Raw genomic sequence first — 5,816 nt, forward strand, 5'->3', positions numbered from 1 at the left:
CACATAATAGCTTTTCCACATAATAAATGGAGGTATTGCTTAAGCAGTTCTGATATTTGTTAGGTCTTCCTTCAATTAATTTTGCATCTCCCCAGGCAGTAGAGGCCCTCATACCCAGCACAGGACACCCACTTCTCCCCAGTGCAATTCCCTTTTTTCTGCAGTTTTGGATAAACTTTGTTCTTTGTAAAGGGCTTTAATACCTTCATTTTCTTCTGTGGTTCTTTTTTTTTTGCCAGTTTCTAAAGACTTGGAAAATGGGTATTTGTGAAACAGCATCATCAGCACTTCACTAAGTCTTGCTCCATCACCTCTTAGTTCACTCTGTGCTACATTCTATTTTCCTGCTATACTTATAGCCTAAAATGCTCATTTTCAGTCTTCTTTGTGATCCTCATTGTCATTAACCATTTGTGCTGCAAAGAAATATGGAACATTTTGTAGCAAAATAATAATTTTATTAGTTCAAAAAGATGTAATATAAAGTTTGTACGGGCTTTCATCTCATTTTCAAGCAAATATGCCCTCAAGAGTGAGCCTGGAGGTTTGAATAATGACATATTATTACTATTGTGTACAGAACTGAGAATCATTAACTGACACCAATTCAGAAGGAATGCATATCCTTTTGTTCTTTGGTTATACACTGTTTTTACCCTGTTTCATAAAGCTAAAACAGGATTATAAATTTTGATAAGAAAAGCTGAAAACATTCTTCAAACTAAGGCTGATTTTCCATTTTTCACAATTATAAATCCTTACATTTAGGCTAGAGATAGAAAAATACAGAAAATATCTTTTAAAATAACTTTCACAAGGGTAAAACTTTTCCTCTAACAATCTAACAAGGTCCCAGCACTTTCTGAGATGGTTTATCCATCAGTGCTCTGTTCCCAAAGTCCTTGCCAAGTCATATCCACACCCTTGGGATTGGAGGTCCCCTTGCAGTGCAGAGCTTTGGCCACATCTCTCCAGCATGTTCTGAGTGACCTGGAAAAGCAAATACCAAACATGTGATTAAAGGAGACCTGACAGTGGGACACGCATTGCAAGAGATGGTAAAAATAATAAATATAATGTGTATTAAATTGAGGGAAAACCAGAGGAAGACTCATCAACAGGATCACCAGGTGCCCTCAAAAGCCAGTTCTATAGCATGGAAGTCTGGCCCTAGCAGGGTGTGAAACATTTGAGAGCCAGCAGTGAAATGACTACCACCAGAAGTTATCCCAGCTCACGTGACTCAGAAATGTCCTTCCCCAGCCTCCAGCAAAGGGCTCCTTGGGATGTGCCATAGAGGCCAGCCCCAGCTTCCCCCCTCAGGACAGGTGTCAGAGTCCAGCCCAGCATGGTGGGAGGCAGAACCGGACCCATCTGGCACAGCACAAACACACAAAACCCCCAGCAGCTCACCACCTGCAGGGGTAGGACATGAAATCTGGGTGAGACATCACAGCTGGGACTGAGGGACAGCCACAGAGCCTGCACACAGCCCAGCCACCGAGTCCTCACCTGGAGCCAACAGCTCAGTGCCATTTGTCACAGCTCATCTGTGCACTTGGTCTAGTGCAAGGTGTCCCTGCCATGGCAACGGGGCTGGAACTGGATGATCTTTAAGGTCCCTTCCAACCCAAACCATTCTGTGATTCTATTTTTAAAAAAAACCCAAATGCCAAAACAATCCCAAACCCACACAGAAACGATTTAAAGTACCAGATGTGTCTGCACTCCACATTTAGAGTTTTTCAAATGTTCTTTTCCTGTTGCCTCTCCGCTCTTTGCTGTGGTTGTGTCGGGCTTTGCTGGCTCACAACAGCCAAGCGAATAAAGTCTCCCCCAACAGCTCCTGAGGGCTCCTTCCTGCACGGGACCGTGGGGAAAGGTGCCTGCAAACTGATGGGATCTCAGCAAAGGTCTCTTGGCTGGATCAGGGGCAGTAATCCTGCCTACCTCCTCTGCACAGGGACGGCTGGCAGCAGTGCAGTGAGCTGGGGCTTGTGTGGAGCTACAGGATGCAATTAGCAATTTATTCTTTATTCATATTTTTTAATGTTTGTGCTTATTTCCTTACTAATGGAAATTGATTTCTGCTCAATTTTAAACATTTGCAGCTAAAAGGAGGCTCCTGCTTGGCAGAAAACCTGACAGTCCCCAGGGCTGGGGTGGAGTGGGACCAGCAGTGGGTGTCGGTCCCTAACCAGTTCCAACGCAGCCCAGAGAGGGGGCAGCAGCATCCTCCAGTACTTTTCAAGCCTTTTCAGAGCGGGCCCAGTTTGGGCTCCCTGCTGTGGGCTCTTGAGAAGCTCAGTCATCTGCAGCACCTCCTGTATTGCTATTCCCATCATATTCTGGCACAGCTATAGGCCACTTAAAGCACCTCACAAGAATGTTGTTTTAGCTTAGAAATAAGGAACAGGAGGGGACTGTAGTGCTGCCCATCACCCTGCTACTACAGCCAAGCAAGTCAAATAACCCTGTTCAGCCTTTATTACATTGGCTCTGTCAGTCACAGCCTCATGGCCTTGGGCATCAGCACATCCCTGAGATAAGCACTTAGACAGACAATTATTCAGAGGAGAATGAACCATTCTGATGAACCTGTGCCCACATACCTGGCAAGGTTCCTGAGCAGTCTGATATTGCACTCCAGAGGAATATTGCCTGTATTCCACACATTTCAGGTGTATATCAAGAGAATGTGTTAAAGGCAGGCTGAGAATCAACTTTAAGTATGCAAAATTTAGTAGGCTTTTGAAGTTAATGTAACCTGTAGGCTGTCAAACAGAGTGTCAGAAAGCACAAAGTCTGGGATTTGTTTGCCAGAATTTTAAAAAAACCTTTGAAAGTTTTAAACCTGTTTAAATCTTAAACAAACCCTGAATTAAGCACACATCATTACCATCAAAATTACAATTGCCCTGTACATAGGCAAAAATATGGGATAGTGAAAGAAAATGCAATAAAACCAAAACACTGAGGTTAAGCCCTGACAACTCCACAGTGTTGGGGGAACTTTTTGCTTTAATGTCTCCTTGACAAATTTCATGCCCCCGGCGGAGTTCCTCTCACACCAGTAACATCCTGTGTCACCATCTTTGCTGCCCCTGCAGCAGCACTGGGAGTAGAGGCAGCAGCTGATCACAGCTGGCTCCTGAAACACTCAAACCACTCTGAACATCCCCTGGGAGCAAGTCTGGAGGATCCAGGACCTGCCTGCACCGAACCCCAAACCCCAAGCGCAGTGACCAACATGGAGTCCAGGCTAGAGGAGGCTGCAACCCTGAGACCTTGATCAGTGTCCACAAGTTATTTTTAGAAAAAAAGCATTCCAAGAACTTCATTCAACCCCACAATGGGAAGCATTATCAGGATCCCCAAGCAACAGCAAAGAATAACATCTCTGCACCCCCATCCTGCTCACAGCACCCCATGGTATCCCTGTACCAGCACCAAGGAGCTGTTCTGAGCCCTGGGGGTTCTGAACATCCCGATCCACACTGAGCTCCTGCTGTCTCAAGAGAGTAGTGCTGGTTTAGGGTGGACTGTGAGCATGAGTCCCATGCTGGGATAATCAACCTGACTGGGGCACGCACTTACCAATCCAAATTTTTCCAAGGCCCTGAGTAAACATGATGCTTTCCCATTGAAATCAGTTTTGGGCAAAGAAGATCTCATTAAAATCAAAGAAGAATGGAACAAGCAGTAAAAGTCAGTAACAGCATACTTGCTTTTCCCAGGAACTGTAGAGACAGAGACCCCACCTGAAATAAAGGAACCCATTCCCAATAAATAAATCAGCAGTGCACTGGAATGAGCAAGGAAAGATGACTTTAACAGTTATGTGTAAGTACGTGTCCTACTTTTCCTCAACGTGAAATAAATAACCTTGAGGCAAAAGGGGCAATACAAATATTGCAAATCCTATTTCCTGTTCTTCACCCTTACAAAAGAAATATAAGACTTGTTCATAAGTGAAGGTGCTTATACATATCCATGTCTGCTAAGCAAAACACATAATCATTAGAACTAGTCTAATTTCAGTAAAAAGAATATTCTGACAGCCACAAATTTATTCCTTATGATTTACAGCTCCATGTTTCTATCTTCAAGTGAAATATTTAATTTCTTCTTATATTGAAGCATCAAAACCATATAATTAATATGTAGTCAGGCTAATCCTTAAGCGCTATAAATCAGAAGCATTATATAAACAAAAGTGTCGTCTTGAACAAGATTGGGAATGCACAAAACTACTTATATCCCACTTTTATAATGATGCAGTGACTCAGAGCAGATAGAAAATGATTAGTTTTCCTTCCAAAGTAGGAAATATTGCTTCCATCTGTAAAGTATAATATTGTGATGTCATAAAGTTTTCCTAAACACTGAATTTACCCTTATTCCCTCTCAATCATTTTAAAAGAACTGCTCTCTCTTATAGAGCTTGGATTTAAATCACAATAACACACCAAGAAGATGAATGACAGTGCTGTTGGATATGGCTAAAATTGGATCCTTCAGCACAGGTGAATGATGAGACAGCGCTTCTCTCCTTGATATATTTTCTTCTTCTATTAGTTTCCTTCCATGGCTGGGATTTCAGTTTGAATTTTAATGTATGCGGTTGCTGCTAATCTTAGTGTCTGATTTTTTTCCAGCGCCCTCTTATTGTATAGACAATTCATTCTCCAAAGCAGTAATACACTGAGGCTTGTGACTGCCCAGGAGATAAAGCAATTCAGAATAAAGTTAGAGCCAGCTCTGCAGAAAGGCACAGACAACAGGTCAATATTCTTGGGAGCAACGCCTCGGCACACAGAAAATGCACACATTTGGATCAAGGCACAGGCATTCCCTCAGAGGGCTCCCACCCCAGACAACAGTGTCTCTGTCAGGGAAACACGATGGGCATATCCAAATTCACAGCTTCAGATTTTACTGAGGGGGCAAAATGCAGCGTATTTCCTGGTTTACAGAGTCTGCCACAGATGCACACAACCCAAATTGCAATCAATGCCAGCAGTTAAGTGTGAGCAGATAAGACCTCCAAAGCCAGTTTTTCTTGAGAAACCATTCAGAAGAAGAAATTGGTTAACTGTTTTTCTAGGAAGCAATTTTTCTGATGTGATTTTCACAGTGTCGTTGTTTCTTCTTTCTATCTAAAAGCCTGATAAGCTCGCATAATTTCTACTCCTGCTTGATTCTGGAAATGTGAAAACAAAGTTTATTAGAAAAAGGTTAATTATATCTTTGCGTGATCTGAGGTTTGCTGTAAAAGTTGGGGTAAAAGTTTGAGAGGATTTTTCATCAAAATCGAGCCACTCAACCTCTGTGAACCACCTATAAGACACCTGGAGAGTGTGTGAGCTGCAATCCACTCTTCATTCCTGATGTGAGCATAATGGAGCAAGGGCCCAGGGACAGAGAAGGGCAGCTGGAAGGGCAGCAGGAAGCACTGTTCTGTGTGAAGTAACTATTTTTACTATTTTGCATGTGAAGGATGAATCTGGTGGAATTTGCTAAACACTCACTTTCTCATTAAGAAGTCTAAGTCCAAGCAGCAGTCCTGACACAGACCATTGGTTTCTTCAGTCTCCCAAGATTATGGTGCTCATGAGGACTGACATCAGCTGAAAGAAGATGCAGACAGTTTGCATACATATGGATGCTGCTGTTAAGCTGTGTGATGTGCTGAGAAGGAAAAATGCATGAAACCTTTACTAACTGCTGGAATCACTGATGTTTCCTACATGAACATGGTATTACAAAAGTACTTCTTCCAAACAAATATTTCCATAGACAAAACTACCAGGTGA

General features: G+C 42.7%; 1 long non-coding RNA gene across 1 annotated transcript; it reads right to left on the minus strand.

Annotated features, from left to right (window-relative positions):
- Positions 1-478: 478 nt before the first annotated feature.
- On the minus strand, positions 479-5,170 carry LOC131584165 (uncharacterized). The gene is made up of 3 exons (XR_009278674.1): positions 5,045-5,170; positions 3,598-3,761; positions 479-990 (listed from the first exon to the last, which is right to left on the minus strand). It is a non-coding gene; the product is annotated as an uncharacterized LOC131584165 (long non-coding RNA).
- Positions 5,171-5,816: the final 646 nt, after the last annotated feature.

The sequence above is a fragment of the Poecile atricapillus genome, chromosome 13 (genome assembly GCF_030490865.1).
Source record: "Poecile atricapillus isolate bPoeAtr1 chromosome 13, bPoeAtr1.hap1, whole genome shotgun sequence".
NCBI lineage: Eukaryota > Metazoa > Chordata > Aves > Passeriformes > Paridae > Poecile > Poecile atricapillus.